This window comes from Grus americana, chromosome 5, assembly GCF_028858705.1.
Source record: "Grus americana isolate bGruAme1 chromosome 5, bGruAme1.mat, whole genome shotgun sequence".
Lineage (NCBI taxonomy): Eukaryota > Metazoa > Chordata > Aves > Gruiformes > Gruidae > Grus > Grus americana.
The window spans coordinates 8,372,690-8,390,472 of NC_072856.1; the positions used below are offsets into that span (position 1 = coordinate 8,372,690).

At 34.4% G+C, this 17,783-nt stretch overlaps 1 long non-coding RNA gene across 1 annotated transcript in view; it reads right to left on the bottom strand.

Moving 5' to 3' along the window:
• Positions 1 to 17,783, bottom strand: part of LOC129207041 (uncharacterized) — a 96,387-nt gene that overhangs the window by 59,787 nt on the left and 18,817 nt on the right. The window contains exons 4-5 of the long non-coding RNA XR_008577353.1: positions 4,317 to 4,515; positions 428 to 530 (exon numbers count right to left, since the gene is read on the bottom strand). This is a non-coding gene — a long non-coding RNA (uncharacterized LOC129207041). The remainder of the gene's footprint in view (positions 1 to 427; positions 531 to 4,316; positions 4,516 to 17,783) is intronic.

A 17,783-nucleotide genomic window follows, 5' to 3' on the forward strand; every position in this document is an offset into this window, starting at 1 on the left:
AGTGAAATTCTAAATTATGCTTATTGTCCACGTCCACATTGTTCTGATTTTTCCTAGTCACACACTACAGCTATTGTCTTAGAGAGGATCCTCCCACTATTCTGATTTTATGCTGAAACAGGTTTTCAGATTGAATAACATAAAGTCATATATCTCAATCAATTTAAAACATGTATTTCTTGATAGCATCCTTTTAAGTACTATTTTCTTGCTACACATACTTCAAAATAATTGGTTACTGAATATTTAGCTTACCTTTCTCTAGTTTGTACAGAAATCACAATACTTGAGAATATATACAATAGCTGTTTTTATACTGTGCAATACTATTCAGTGAATGCAAATTTTATGAAAGAGGTGAATCATCACTAAAGGAGTTGTGTGATTAAAGCAGAAACTGTCACTGAAATGATGCTAGTGAAATTACCTGTCATTCTCTGGAAGAAAGTCTAAGATAGATAGCACACAAGTTACTTTTTGATGACAGAAATGGCAATACTTTGACCAGGAGAAATTCATTGTTCATGGAACTGTTGAAAAGAAAAGGCAAGAGGAAAATATTAATGACATTATTCACCCATCATGCCTATTTCAGGTCAGTCAGGTGAATATCCTAAGCTGTCTTTTTCAAGGCGCTCATAGAGAAAACAGAGCCAAAGTCTGAAGAAAACTTTTATCAGTCTCGTAAATTTAAAAAGGAATGTGTCCCATTTTAAATATCCCACATTCAACTGCAATAACACATGTTCTGGTGTGAAAAACACATCTCCTACCAGAGAGAAAACACATCTACTTCAACAGAATCCATATTCCAAAACTGACACTGCGCACCAAACTTAGGAGAGAAGTTGCCTCTCCAAAGAAATACAATTTAAAATAAGAGAAAATCAGTAACGTCAATAAAGTTTTGTGTTTCCTCGGTGGTTTTTTTAAAACTCTTTTTCACTTTCAATTGTAATTACAGTAGCTTCAATGCTGTTACAACACACACAAACATGGAACTCATTTGAAGGTGCTGCATACCACTTAGGATTGCTAAAATACAACATATTTCCCCGTGCCCCCTTTGCCCATTTTTGTGCATATTTGCCATATTTGGGCTCAAATGCCATATTTCTAGCCCAGTTCTATCCTAACTCACAACACTTTTTCTGGCAAAAGAGAAGATGGGAAAATGTGCAAATATATTACAATTTCTTACAATGGGGTAAAGGTCCTCCAATAGTTGTAGTTTCTGATTCTTTAAAACTCAGATTCCTTAGCTTTCTAGGCAGTTGCCTAACTGAAAATACCCATCTCAAATAGATTTGGGAGAACCAAGTTCAAGTTTAATCAGAACCAAACAGAACGTAGACCTGTACTCGGGTCTCCTCTATCAAATTTTAGCCTCAGATCTCTGTCTTAAAAATGTTTGGAAAGATCTTAGCTCAGTAAGATTATTTTATACATTTTATAAACTTCAGCAGGACAGAAAAACTGTTTCATACTTTCATTTTCAAATGCAAAACAAATAGAAAAAGAAATCACTATTTATCTTGTCTCTTCTGTCAAATTTTCTAAACATACTTATCATTCTTTCCAATTTTAATTGCATAAGGGTAGAAATTTTCAGCATGAAAAAAATACTTTCTTCAATGAATTATGAATCCTGTTTGATATACATCAGTATATAAATTTCTGTATGGAGATGGGCAGTTCTTCCATCAGAAGCCTGTACAGGTGACTAAATGGAGATGGGAAGACTGTGAAGATTGTACGGTCTGGCAAATCTGCCTTTCTGAGAATTGAAACAGGGACAGCAATTATTCAGTGTGTCCTTTTTTCTCATTCAGTGATACAGATCTAGCATAACTGAAGTGAGAATGTTATCACTTTTGTCAGGGATTCAGAACAAAAAGAATCAAATATCCTTCAGCTGTGCTTCACACCTTCCTGCCAAGATACCAACAGTATTTGGTGAATTCACATCACTCTTTGCATAGCTGGTCCACTTTTTCATTAATAGGCAAAAGTCTGAAAAGAAATGGTTACTTACTACTGAGAAACAAACACACTTTTCATACAGTAGCAACAATCTGCTGAGCATTTTGCTTATTATACTTAGAAAAAACCCCGCATATATTTTTTTTTTTTAAATCATGCTACGTGAACAAAGCTGCAAATGGGAGGAATAATGTCCCATTCGAATAATAAATAAAATTTCTATTCAAGGAAAAGGAAAACGCTCTGTTTCTGATATATTCTTTGTGATTTCACTACCCCATGACTGGGGTTGTCCAAGATGAGGGCAGTATGCTCAGAAATTATCAACATATGCACCATATGTACCATATGCTGCCTTTATTCTTCCACTTTTCTTTAGACATCCACTCAAAGACAGGATCTTGGACTAGATGAAAGTCCAGTCTGATGCAGTATTGCAGTTTTTACAATAATTTGTTTTCGCTTTCAATTTATAAGCAAGAAATATGTTTTGTTTTTAAATCACTAGACTGGATGAAATACCATTTTGAAGATTTTAAAATATTTTTATTTTATACTTACTGTTGCATTAATACCTAAGACACTGATATTCAATCTATTTTAAATGCATTGACCTTTATACATTCATCTTTCAGTAGAGGATCAGACACTCGTATAAAATTCAAATATGAATTGCATATAAACATACAACTTCTTTTCCTTTGACCTTAGTTCTCCTTCCCCTGCACCAGGCAGTATGTACCTGTTAGAATTTTCCCAACAGTTTTTCTTTCAGACTCATTTGTTTCTTTCCACTCCCATGTGACCTTTTCCCTTGTGCTGCAAAAGTATTTAGGTGGGTGTGCAGTGAACCAGATTCCAGAAGCTATTCCAGATTAAAATTGACAATTTTAACTGGTTTATTTTTGGCTTATGTCATCTTCCCTATGTGGTTCACTGAATGATGGAACAAACTCCTTGTGCTGTCAAGGGAGCTGCAGAAGTCCTACAATGACGGGATACAAGTGGTGAAGGCTTCTTTCAGCAACAGCACTGAAAAACACTGACTTGCAATGTACTCAAAACTACAGCCTCAGTCACTTTTGGATACCCTTTACAAGCAGTTCACACACCTATATGGCCTCATGGATATCAGTTTAATAACTGAAGTTCTAGGTCAAGACATCACTGTGGGAAAAACTCAAAGATTGGTTAATACTGTATTAAACTACAGATTTTGTGTGATGTTCAAAAATTATTGATGAACTTTTTTGCTCAATATACCGACAAGTTTGATTTGTGTGTTTTGACTATCCTCATCATGTTGAAAGTATCCTGAATGTTCTAGTTAGACGACAGGTTCTAAGAACATTTATTGCAGAAGTGTTATTATTCACATTTGCATGCAATTTCTTGATATATATTAGCACCAATACTGACAGGAATAAAACTAGTTTTATATTACAAAATATGGGATGATATCTGTCACATCACAAAACTGGCAAACATATGACCTTTCATTAACTGAGCCAGATATCGTTCTCCTGCGTATTATTTTAGTGCATAAAAATTATAATTGTCCTACAGACTTAAAAAACCTGGATTACACAAGTCAGAGAGGGCTGAACGCTAATATTCCAGGCATTCGAAATTCCTTACATGTAGTAGAAATCTTTGCAAAGTATTCCATGTTGTGGATTAGCCCTAGGTTTGAAAAGTATTTAAAATTAATTTTTAGAAATGTATTTCAAATATATCACAGAGTAATAATAGAAATGAGGTGATATAAAGTATATATGTCATACTTGTTTTGGAACAAATACATATACCATTCTATACTTACCTGAAAACAAAGACAGCGTATCAATTCTTCTAAAGCCTAGAGAATTGCCAAGAAAGTATTAAAATGCCTTATATAGAGAGAAAATTCTCATATATACTGTAACTTTAAAATATGTTGTTACATGGTGACAGTGTCGTATCTTTTAAGACAAATATATTAACTATTGAATATTTGTAATTAAATATCTAACCTAATAAAAATCTACTGTATTTTCAAACATATAACCCATGCCTCAGATAATCTTAGAAATAACATTCTTTGGTAATAAATCCTCAGATAGCATACTGTTAGATAGCACACATAAACCAAGAACAAATAGGCATAATTAGAAGCAAGGTGGCTACTAGGCAAAGACAAGCAGATTAAAGAGCAGGGGGGACCTTTTTGGTAGTGGTTTTTTGGGGTTTTTTTTAATAATAATCTATAGGTATACGAAAGCAATAAAACTGCAGTAACATTGAAGGTACTTTGGAGATGCATTAATTCAAACATACTAATAAACAAAGGTTACCTTTTCAATTTGATTTTGTGATGCAATAGTTTCACAGTTATCCTGCCCTGCACGGTTCTTAAACACTAAAATTCTGTCAAAGTGTCCTCAATAATTTTCTAGTTGGAAATGACAAACTTGGTTTTGTTTTGCTTGACACCATTATGAAGAACCAGGCCATTGACTGTCCAAAATACTTTCTTCAGTAATGACAGATGGTCTGAAAGAAAAAAGAAAAAACAAGTAAAGTCAATATTTGGCTTCAAAATTAAAACTGGACACATCATGGTCCCTTTTTTCTATTACCTTAAAAATACACACTAGCCTGTCTCCACTTAGATGCTGGTATTTTCTGAAATACTACCACCAGCTTCCTACTAACCGTGACATAAGCTGTAGCAAGCTGTCTGCAGTGATAGCCTGCATAAATCATCATTCCTGAAGGGAACAGATGTTCAGGGTATGAAAGAGTAATACCACAATTTAGTCATAATTAAAATTCACCTTAGCATGCCTCTATCAGTGAGCAGAGAGGAACATTTCACTTCTCACCTACAAAAATGAAATGCCTTTCATTTCTTCTGCTTCAGGAAAATTAAGCCTGAACCTTTTGTATATTGTTTGAGTTCCATATCTGACATTGCATCATATAAATGACATTTTTATTTCACTTCAACTGTTAGTTTTCTTCTTTTTCCAAACACTAGAAAATGACCTCTAAATGGTGTACTGCCTCTGCACAAAATGCACTTACAATTAAATCTTCAAAGGAGATTGTGGTACATAGCATGCTGAAATATAAAAGGTAGCTATCTAGCTACAGATCACAACTGTGCCAATAAAAATACTCACTGCACTGATCACAATTCAGTCCGAGCTGGATATATTTAAAAACTTAGGGGCTGAAGGCCTTTAAAAATTATTTAGTAATCTAAGATCACTAAAATCAGTGGGAGTTAGAGGATTAACTCAAAAATTTGATCCTTAGCCTTGTAACTGCCATTAGTGTTAATGGAATGTGCCTATACACATAATTTCAAAAATGTAAGCCTCACACTGCTGTTATTACAGTTGGATTATGTTAGATACATGACAGTTCTTTCGAAAAATTGGTTTCAATTCACAAATCTTTATATCATGAGACTACTTTATTATGAAATATAAAGCATGTTATGTTAATAAATGTCTCTAAACCCACTAAAGTGTAAATGGCTGAGCTTTTCAAATCAATTTAAAGTTCTAAGACAAAAGATAATTTATCTTCTCATCAACACTGATATTGGCAATCAATCTGAAAAAAAAACCAAACCCCACCTCTCATTAAACCATGGTTTAGTTTCCCAACATAAATATCTTTAGTGACTGTCAACCTTCACACTGGATTCTAAAGTCCATAGATTAGATCCTCAGTGAATATAAATTAGCTAACCCTATTGAATTCAGTACAGCTACAGTAATTTACCAGGACTGAGAATGTGACTTTATAAATCAATTAATCTAGTAGGGGTCATTTTGTAACTAAAGTTACTTCTTAACAAGTAAGCAAATTTCAAATTTACATTTGAAAAATTGTGGTTTGTTTTCTTCCACAAGGATGCATCTACATTAGCGTTCTAGTTCAAAGACTGCACTTTTTAAGTGAGCAACCTATAGTTTCCACTTAATGTACTTTGATTCATATCACAGAGCAGTTTCAAAGCATGCAAACTGATTTCACCCTCTGGATGAAACTAAACCAATGGATGCACTTGAGAAGTGTACCTAATGCCCTTTCGTAAGTCCACTGCACAGACTAGAGCTAATCCAGAGTAAAATCTTTTAAAATGTGTATAGCGTGGACATTAAATTCCTTTGTACTAACTGCTTCGTTCCACAGATCTGTTTCTCTGGCACTGTACAACTTGTTAACACAGATGTAGCTTCATTTTCCTGCTCCCTTCTCCACAGCTCTTCCTGTTACTTGTAGAATTGATGAATTTTGCCTTTACTTTTGAAACAGCACAAATGTGCACTTGCAGTTGTCAGGAAGGTATGCTGTGGTTGCTGTGAAAACCACTTGGCATATGCACTTGATACAAACTTGTTAGAAATCTGCTGCTAAAACTCTAACATGCCCTTTGCCACTGATCAGGTTCCAGCATCAAAGGATTTCACTAACACCAAATGTTAGGCTCAAAATAGCCTCTTACATAGTGTATTTAAAACTAGAATGCCAGGTAGGATACAGATGGGCGAACAGCATTAGTTCTTACCTGCCACAGCTAAAAGTACCAACACTAGGTTGGGAAATGCAGGGATACTTCACCGAATGGCATTAATTCTGTGTGTTTCACAGTCATTATTAAACAATCGGGAAAGGTTTATTATTATTGATTTATTATTCATTTAGAAAGCATGAAAGTTTTATTGAATCCATTTTAGAAATGAGACCCCTGAAAAGTCGTACAGGATCTCACAGAAGAGCTTGAAATAATCTCCTCTCTGAAAGGACATGCTCAAATATCAACTACTTATCCATAGAGAAAAGTTACTTTTTACTTCATGAACCACAACAGTTTATGAAGACATTTTCCTTATGGATATTATTTTTTATGTTAATAACTCCCACTTGCATGAAAAGATTATTCTGGTTGACTGTGTAAGACATCCTGTCCACTCAGCATACAGGATGGCTTGACTATCTCTTGGTCCCTCCATCAATACAGGTTCCAAGTCATAAAAGACTCTAGTAACGAGGAAGATGCATCTCAGCATTCATATGAACAGCGTATCTTGAATCACACCTTCGTGTGACTTATTCATGAATTCCACTTCTGATCACAGGAAAACAGTGATCTTGTAATAAAGAGGTGGTTGCAAGACCAGTTTAACTACTGGTTGAGAAACATCTCTACTAACATTGGAAAACAGATCTTAAAATCTCAACTAAGCAACACCAGTGAGTAAAAAGATGGACTGACTGTCATTTAGAAATTTTTGAAAATGGTATGTTTTCAGAGAAGTTGCAGAAGGTGGTTCAGCCTTGGAACAAGGGGCTCTAACATGCATTTACAAATCTAGTCTAAATCTGTACCATGATTTAGTTTGGTAGAGTATTCATTTATATAGATATTAGACATATATTATGGGCTATTTCCCATATAAGCAAGTATTACAAGTTGGCTGTTGTACGACAGCAAAAGGATGTTTTTCAGTTTAGGTACACTACACTAAGTGTAGTTTGGTTTCCTCTTGAGCAGAGTGGCACATGGAAAAGAAGTGGCAGCTGATTTAGATTAGAATGAAAGATGACATAAGGTGAAACTTAGAGATTGCTTGGCATTGAATGATAGGAGCAAGTAGATGCCTAGAGGTGAATTTAGCAAGATTATAGCTGCCTAAGCCAAAGAATGTGATAAAGAAAAATTCTGCCCACCCCTTAGGGTTACATCCACAGTACCCCTTAAGGCTGGCTGGAGAATTGCTCTGAAGGTCAAGCTTGTCTGTACTCTATAGTATAAGCCTGCAAGGAAGCTTCAAGCACAATAGAAATAAGCCCTCTAGGAATCTGCATGGCCAAAAATGCTAAGCATGACTATTTGTTCCCAGCCTTGAACTGAACAAGATGTCAATGAGGTTGTTATGCACATGGAGGGCAGGCATTACGTGGTAATGAAGATACTTCTGCCACTTCAGAGCAACGTAGACACAAAATCAGGCACTTGAGTGTCTTTGTGTTCCCTTATTTTCAACAATAAATTACTCCTGCCACCTGAAATTGTCTGTACTTTGATGCTGCTGCGCATGCTTAAGCGACCATGATCCTACCTGATTTGAGAAGTTTGGTAGTTACCAGTCTTTTGGGACTCCACAAACCAGGGATCTCCAAAGCAAAATTCCCTCGTTGAGGGGATACTTCAGATATACTAAGTGCAGAGACAAACACTGGTAGCACTGAGTTTACCACAAAGTAAGAGAGACATGACCATTTAAATCAAAAAACAACCTGAAGAATGGTGGTAAAGTCTCATTTATAGAAGTGGTCAAGTGTTTTTATTTCCTGGGTAGAGGAAGGTCAGGTTCTATAATCTCTATCTGACAGACTTAGTTCCATATTTCACAATTCCCAGGAGAGTGCTCATAATCTCCAGCATGCAGGTTGGACTGAGATCTCCCTCTGGTTGCTATTGGACTGTGCAGCAATAATGCAAAATTCCTGGGGGAAGGAAGGAAGGAAGGAAGGAAGGAAGGAAGGAAGGAAGGAAGGAAGGAAGGAAGGAAGGAAGGAAGGAAGGAAGGAAGGAAGGAAGGAAGGAAGGAAGGAAGGAAGGAAGGAAGGAAGGAAGGAAGGAAGGAAGGAAGGAAGGAAGGAAGAAAAGCCATGGGAATCAGACCATTGATAATAACAGCACTTATTTGGACCTAGGGTAAGGATTTATGCAATGTCTAAACAAGGTGTTTAAGCAGAGGCATCAGATGAGATTTCAGCTTCATTCTTTTCTTGAGGATTTCTTAGCGTCTGCTGTAAATGCTGCTTCTCTTGAACCTACCCTATGCTTCACACTGGTGTTATAACTGAAAATGTTAAACACAACAGAAGTGATTTGATGGGAGTCTGGAAGGAAGTTTCTAACCCTGCTAAAAATATCTTGAGGTTTTTACGTGCCTAGGACATGTGACAGAAATAAAGCAAATATGGACAATGGAATGTAGAAGATTGCCAAGGTTTGTAGGGAGAGAGGATACACTCTATTAAACTAACATCCACAATATGAAAAATCAGACAAGAAGTCTGACGTGTAAGTCCTTCTTGCATTGCTTAAATACTTAGATCATCTACAGGGACCTTCCACTATTACTGCAACATAACAAGTGGATTTCATTCGTTTTCAGAGTTGGAAATAAAATGCAGCATCATTATGTAAAAGGAGAGGTTAAGAGATACTGGAGAGAAAGCAGCTGAGAAGAGGTCTAACCACAGTCTTCAACTACCTAAAGAATGGCTGTAGTAAAGAGAGAAAGATTTCTCAAAGCAGCACAGGAAAAGGGCATGAAGAAACAGTCACACCTGTGACATGGGAAAATTCAACTAAATGGATGGAAAAAAAAAAAACCACAATAATTAAGTAGTGGAATGGCTTGCCCAGAGAGGCTGGGGAATTTCCACCTTTGGAAATTTTCAAAACTTGACTTTACTTGAATTTACCATAATTTTCAAAAATTAAATAATATGTTTTGTATTATGCTTAATGTTAGCTATTGAAATTATTTAAACAAGATCAGCAACACTAGTCAATAATTTGGTACATAAAGTGAAGATTAACTCAGCAAATTGACATTACACAGAGAACTGTAGATAAGCAGAATATATTACCTAAATGGAAGTAACCCCCCCAAAACACACAGTAACACTGCTACTGCTAGTTAAAGTGGTTGTAAATCTTTAATCATCTCAAGATAGCAGAATTACAGTTCAAATTCATATGCCAAGGAATATCTTCCTCCAGTGAAAGAATTCTTCATGATGTGATGACATAGAGTTTCACTATCAAGAATGAAGAATGTCACTTGGAGAATAACAAATATAAACTCACAGAGCACTAAAATTTTGATTTGACATTCCCTGTCTCAGTACTGACTATACTGTTCATGATCTGAGCCCAGGTTTGGATGTTACACCCGTTTCCTGTAACATTGAACTTGTTTCAAAATTCAGTTTTCTTATTCTCCCAACTATCCCTTTATTCACAATTGCTTTATACTGTCATTGTTGAAACACAATTTACAGACTTGTAAGAAGCTTTCTTCAAATGATAATAAAAAGGAATAAACTTATAGGTTTAAAAGGACTAGCATATGGTATTACAAAAATACTGATATTGTACGCTATATATTATATTATGCATATGTACTCAGACACATCTTGCTTTAACTTCTGTCCCTTTCTTCACCTTGATAGAAATAAATACCCACCAATGCCTCAAACACCTTCATAACCTCATGCATCAAAAACTTATTGTCTGAAAAAAGATATTTTAATCTATTAAAAACAGAATATAATTTTCTCAGTTCCCACTTCTTAAGATTCTGAAAACTGAGTGATACATTTTAAAGGGTACAGAACAGTAACAGAGACATGACTCTGAAATGTATCTTATATATTAATACTATTAAGTGTTAATATAATAAATATGTATCATCTCCCTGATATATATATTTATGAAATAGGAAGAAAGGCTCAAGTTTCCTAAAATTTAACCGCTCTAGTAGTACCACATAATGTTGCATTCAATTATGTCCTCTGTTCAAACTACAGATGCATTTGGGAAACATATTATGCCCAGGTCACATTCCTGTGTTTAACTAAGTTTACAGTCACTCCCTTTTCTTTAAATACTTGAGAGTTTTTTGTTTCTACGTGTTCTGAAGTGTCATCATTTATTGCCACAGGCACGATGGCTATATTTAACTAATAATGACAGCAGTTGTCATTAGATTTTAAGCTCACTAACGCTAGTCTGACATATTGTTTGAAGTATGTCTTCATTCTAAATTTGATTAAAATTACAAACGTCCCATCTTTTCTGCCAATCAACACATTTCATCCCCTTGCCCTGAACTTTTCTATGAACTCTTTAGGAAAATAGGTCATGGTATTAGTGTCCATTTAAACTAAAGGCAGTCCCCAGATTGTGAAAAGACTTTTATATGCTTTTCACAAAACGCAAATAAAAATTTAGGTCAGCAAATGATCAATGTTTTTCACTATGTCTTGTGTGATAGGAATCTGAAATCTAGAATTTGCAAAAATAATATGTTCTTTTAAAAAATGAAGTTACATTTTACTTTGGGAAACAATTGAAAATATGTAAATGATTATCAATTGAAACTGCTAATATTAGTCTAACAAAATAGGGAATCAAGAATGAAAATTAAGCAAAAATTCCTATGATTATACTTGAGCAGACCAGAAGCAAGGACAATTGTTTCAAGAAATCAAAAATTTGGTGTTGGTATAGTTTGAAAGAAATAAGTAACATTTGTATGTGTCATTTCATAGGAATTCTTCCCTTATTTATACTCAAGTAAACCTGAAATTATTTGGGGAATTAAACAGGTATAAATGCCAAATGGAATAAATAAGATAAGCCCTGAAGAGACTGCAGCAACAATGCAGTATGATAAAAACATATAGAGACTAGGTGAAAGGTTAAGACTCTCTGGCTTTTTGGCTCTCAGCCCAAAAATCAATTGATAGGTTGAGAGTTTACAATGCAAACAATTTTCTTCAATTTGGCAGAGAGATGAGACAGAATGCCTCTTAGTCACCGGTGCTCTACATTTATCTTCCCTATTCCTCTCGATTTTTTCTCCTGAATTTACGTTCTCTGGATCTAGGATAATGGTTGGAAGACTGTCTTGTCCTGGATTGGGATGAATTTCTCCCTTCTGCACAGCTGGCAATCAATTTTGGTTTGGTTTTTTTTTTATATCAGGGGTCAGAGATGTAATTATAAATTATTTTAAACAGATTCTTACTGCAATCTACAGGTTAGTGGAGATACAGATCTCAATGTTTTGCATTTCTTGAAGAATTTTCCATTTTAACACTGCTGCTTAGTGCAAATAAAGGAACTGAGACAAAGGTTCTACAGGCCAAGATCCTTATTTGTTGTTATGTAAAAGGTATGGACAAAACTTTCTTACAGCTCCTGGTTCTATGTACACATAAGGATGTCTCAAAATTTACCTTGGATTCGTCTTGCAGGTTACTGTTGGGGAGGTGTTAGGACAAGTTCAACTACTGATTAAACAGAGCTCTACTTTTCACATTTAATTTACATTGTTTTGACTGTACCTTATTTTTTCAATGTTCTTTCATTCACGATACAATTTTAAGCCACATTTGGAAAGTATTTTTCCAGTCTAGAAAACAGCATTACAGAATTTATTTATTACAGAATTGCCATGATTATGTTCCCACCACTGTAGATATCATAAAAATATACAGAAAGATACTGTTTCATATCCAGACATTTTATAGCCTGAGGATCTAATGCAGAAGTCTGTGAAGGAAACTGTATGTCTGCCTTTAAAGTCAAGTGGATTCTGGGCAAGGCATCAGAGTTTGCATCCCCCCAAAACACAGTACTAACACCTAACTAACTAATACGGTATCATCTTACTCTTTACTGCCCTAAACAAAAGTACAATATGAAACACTGTTGGTCAAGAGAAGCTGTAATAAAAGGGGAATAAATAGGGCATTATATATATATGGAATGTAGTAGATACTATCATTTATAAAATCTGATCTCAATGAAAAAGTGGAGGCTATATATAAAGGATTTAGTCATTTTGTTTAGCGGCATATTATAATGGGTGTTTACTGGTTATCTAAACAATTCCATTTGTGTAATTAATCTTATGCTTAAGTATATATTGAATTATAGCTTTTTAATTGTAAAAAAAAAAATCCCAAACAAACTATTCTTGAAAAAAATATTCCCTCTGGTGATTTTGCTATGCTGACCAATCTGCTTTACTTGGTTTTATTTATATATGTGTGTGCATCTGTGTCTGTGTATGTAAAGGTATTATCACTTTTGACTACCAGTTTACAACTTCTAGTTAAGTTGTCATCTCTTACTCCATAAAGCCTATTGGTTGCTTCGAGAAATCAAGGACCCGGTCAATCCGTCATGGTGGAAAATGTCTTTACAAACCAGTAACATCATCAAGCTCAAGTATACCACAAAGGTTTCTCATATTTCTTTAAAAAACTACCAAAATTAATGGACAGGAGAGTGAAGCCTAAGACCAGGAAAGAAAGTTAAAGCCTGACAACATACAATTGCTACAGTTACTGTGCCATCAAGAAGACTCCATATATGTTGTCTGGAAAAAATCAAAATCTGCTGTGGAAGCTCTTGAGGGAACACTATATCTACCTTTGCTTCTGGTGCCAAAGTAAATAGTAGAGTTTGCTAAATGAGAAATCTAAAGGGGGGGAAGACACAGCACATTAACAGTGGGATCTTACCACTAGACTCCTGTATAAAAACACTAAAGACTTCAACACCATTGAATGGCTAGAATGGAGACTTCAATATTGTGAAGGGTTCCAAAATAGCTCAGAAATGGGCATATTTCAGATTTCAAAAAGGTACCCACAACAGGAAACAGCTGTAAGAATCTGTAATAATAATTTGAATCCAAATTTTCCATAGTAAAATAATAAAATTAATTTTCTTTCAGAAAACCTTAAAACAAAATATTATCTAGGTTTTACTGCCATCCCTCTCAAAGACCAGGTTTTGTCATTCTAACTTCCAGGATATGATCAAGCTATTTTCTAAGTATTCAATTCTATTTTGATATATGATGATTTGAAATGAAATTTCCATAGCTTAGAAAAAATCTCTGTTGTATATCTTAATATCTTCAACCTATGTTATGACATAGGCTCATTATATAAGATACATATTTCTGTATATCTTATGAATATTTGTTATAGCTTATTCCTTTTTCTGATCAAAATTCCAGTACAAATGCCCTGAAATCACATATAATACAGTAATACAAGAAAATTTGTATTAACTTCAAGTTCATAGCGGAGACGCATTTTTTCTGAAAAATAAAATGTGACAACTTTAAATTTTATGTGTTGATGAGAAAAAGCCCTATATTATTTAGAATGCTGCTTGGAATTGAAACATTTCCAAATCAGTCAATAGTTAGAATGGTAAGAATCCATCATTTCGCTGACACTTACTCCTTACAGAAAAGATGTCCTATTTTAAATGTATTCACACACATTCTTGTCAGTTGGAACCTGTCTTGGTAAATTATTTAATTTTGAAGATCACATGATATCTAAATGTTATTTAAAAAAAAAAAATCTTTATCTCTTCATTTAAATACAGACCTGAAATGCAGCATTAAGAACACTAAACATGGATTACTTTTTCTAGTGGCCCCCTTTTCTCAGTGCATGAATAAAAGACACAAAATCTTACTCATGATTTTTAGTTTTAGCACACAATACTGCAAACATATACATCCTACAAATATAACTCTAAATGAAAGAATATACACATTTTGGCTAGGTAGTAAAAAAGTGAACATTTATGTACTAATTGTTTCCATATCTAGTATTCTTTTACTATAGTGATCCACAGAATGAGAGCTGGAGGTAGGTCATAAACAACGCTCTGTACACAGGTAATGAGATGTATTCATCAGACGAAGCGCCTATGTGATCAGCGAAGTGGACCATGCTCCTCACAAGGAATCCTTGTCAGTATGACTTACAAAAAATATGTGAACATGGCATATCGACACCAGCATGGTGGCCAAAATGCTGTCTTTAGGAAGTGATTCAGTTTAAGATCAGCACAGCTAAATTAGGTCTCTACTTGTACATTATCTATATGTGAGCAACAACATCTTAGTTGTCATTACAGTCAGTGGAGCTCTAGTAATATGTATAGTCATATATCTGTATAAATGTTTAGCTTCACTACTCTGAAGGCTCCTGCAGAAAGCACTGATGCTACTCTCAGTAGTACAGAGCATAAACCTGAGCATAATTGGGTTTGGATTGCAGTCTAAGTCCACAATTGCTTGATCAGCCAAAACTCCTTTCTCTCCAACTTAGTAATACTGAAGCAAGATCAAGATAAACGGCAAACACAGAAACTGAAAACTTACTGAATGGAAGATGAACTTTAGAAGAAGCCATGTTTTTCACAATAGCATGACTGATAAAATGCACAAACATTTTATGATGGAGTGATAGCCAATTGATTATTTTATCAGGCAAGGTTGCTAATGTCACTGAAATGAAATTCAATAGGAAGAAATTAGTATCAGTTTAAGAAATTGGTAACGAAGGAAAAATGAAGCAGTACACTGGAGACACCTGAAACTCAATTGCAAAGAGGTGGAGGGAGTACAATAAAAGCTGAGAGAAGAAACACGAGGTATTAAAAAGAATAAATAAGAACATCCAATATATTTTGAATTCAGCAACTGCTAAACATATAAGTGTCTGCAAACAAACACTGCTGTATGTGGTCTCCTATATATTTCCAATGAACAATTAATTAAATACAACAACTGACCATCACCAAAACACATGGAAGAACAACGTACTCCAGAGTATTAACTCTTTGGCACGGTTCTGCAACACACCAGTTCCACAAAAGTCCCCCAAAAATATTTTTAAATGCTTGAGACTTGATACTTTTTTGTTTGCTAAACTTCTGTTGGAATGGCACCTTATAACTGATGTGTCACATGTATTTATTAGAAATATTGAATTAAATTAATGAAGCGATGGCTTTCAATTTTTATCCCAGATCATGCAATTTGTGAACTTACGTGTGAATCCTTATTCACTTTATCCAAATCTCAATTTAAATTTTAATATGTCAGAAACATGAGAAGGTGAATAAATCCAAATAAACCAAGACATCAACATCACTGGGAATTATATTTTATCCAGGTATTTATACCACTTGCAGCAATGAAAGTATATGCAAGAGGATACAATTCAGACAGACACTGTGATTTATACAGTACTTGAAATACAGATTTCCTCAAAAGTGCTGATCTTGCAAGTATTTATGTGTAACTACATATGGAAAAAGTCTCTCTGATTTCCATGGGATCACATGTACATATTTGGGCTTTACAGTATATCACTGATCTTCCATTCCCATGCAAAAAAGATTTGCTACTGACATTTGACATCGTTATCTATGTGTTAAGGACTCAAATGCAGCAATCAGTATGTTTATACTGACATGTCATACTACTCTATGATCTCTTCCCAGTCTTGGGCTAGAGAAAGAACATATAAAATATGTACTGTCTCTATCTTTATACATCTATAAACCTATCTTCAACATATTGTAGCTTTTTTAAAATGTGCACATTGTCATTCATACTAAGTATAAATAAAAAAATATAAGCAAAAAAATATTATGGAATGTTATACAGAGAATTTATGAATGTTTTTAACATCAGTTCTGATTTTCAAGCACATGGAATTCTACACTATTAAATGTCATTTTCCAGTTCTATTAAACTTGTAAACAGAGGTGTAAAAAGGCCTATTTTCTGGTATTTGTGGCTTTTCTACTTATAGCAGTGACTTTTTCCTGTCGTACTTACCCTTTTAATGGACACACAATATGTTACTCTGTGCCCAAGCTCACCTACTCTTTCTTTTCTCAAAAGACAAGGCACATCTGCCACCTGCTCTAGTCTGTGTCCCAGCAACAACTGTCGAGCAGCAAAAAGATTGATTATCAGTCAAAAACCATTCAACAACACCAGATTTTGGTAGGTTAAGCTTGCTGATCCAGCAAGAGATGGTGTGAAATTTTCAGTAATGTGTGCCAACATTTTGGTGCTAAAAGAACAGCAGTGCATGTCACAATGAAACACAGCCAAAGATATGCAGACAAAGCACAGAAGTTTTTGTTTTGAACTTGGCTTGCGAGAGGAAAATGAGAGAAAGAAAAGACTCACTTAATGAATTTGAAAATCTATCATAACACCCAAGTCATGTGCATGAAAAAACTATAATAAGAGTACTGGTGAAGACTTTGTAACAAATTAGAGCAGTACCCATATAAAAATACTGCAATAATAGAACCATGTGAGTGATTCATACAGTACAAATAGCAGTTTTATCACACACTGTTGCAAGAATAAATAGAGAGATCTGTGCCTTTTACTGAATAGATAGGCCATTCATTACAGCCATTCTAGGGAATGGATCACCTGTATTGTACTCAGAATAATTTTTATGTTATCAACAACAGCTAATCATATACTAAATTGATTATGTAAGACACAGGCTTACTAATATAAGTTTCATTCATGAATACTTCCATGAATATGTAAACAAACCTTTAATTACTGGACTCACATCATAAAGGGTCTACTAATTAATATTAGGTGTGTATAGAGCAAGCTATGTAGTAGTCATTTTCTTAGGCAAATAGCCAGTAATGAGTACTGTGTAGATATCTTATTGAAATGTATTTGTACTAAGTATTACCAATTTGTAAAAGAATTAGTGAAAGATTATTTTGAAATTCAGAATGAAAGATTTAACACTACAGTGTGTCTCCTAATACATCCTAAGATAACACATGCTATTTAAAAACTATGTAGAAAAATAAAACCAAAGGTTTGTTTCTAAAGTACATAAGAAAAAAAATGCCCCAAAGTGCGAAAAAATCTATATATAAAATATATACAACATGTATATAAAATATGCACACTAGTCGAATGATTTGTCTTTAGTTTTCTTCTTTGCTATCCCTAACTTTTTAACAAACATATCACACATTTTACTACTACAAGATTAAACAAATTGGAATGTTTCACATAATGTTAAATGTTTTATCTTATTTGTATTTCTCATTGGAATTGTACACCGGATTGTAGATTCCTACCTACACATACACTGTCCTAATAATAATTCTGCTT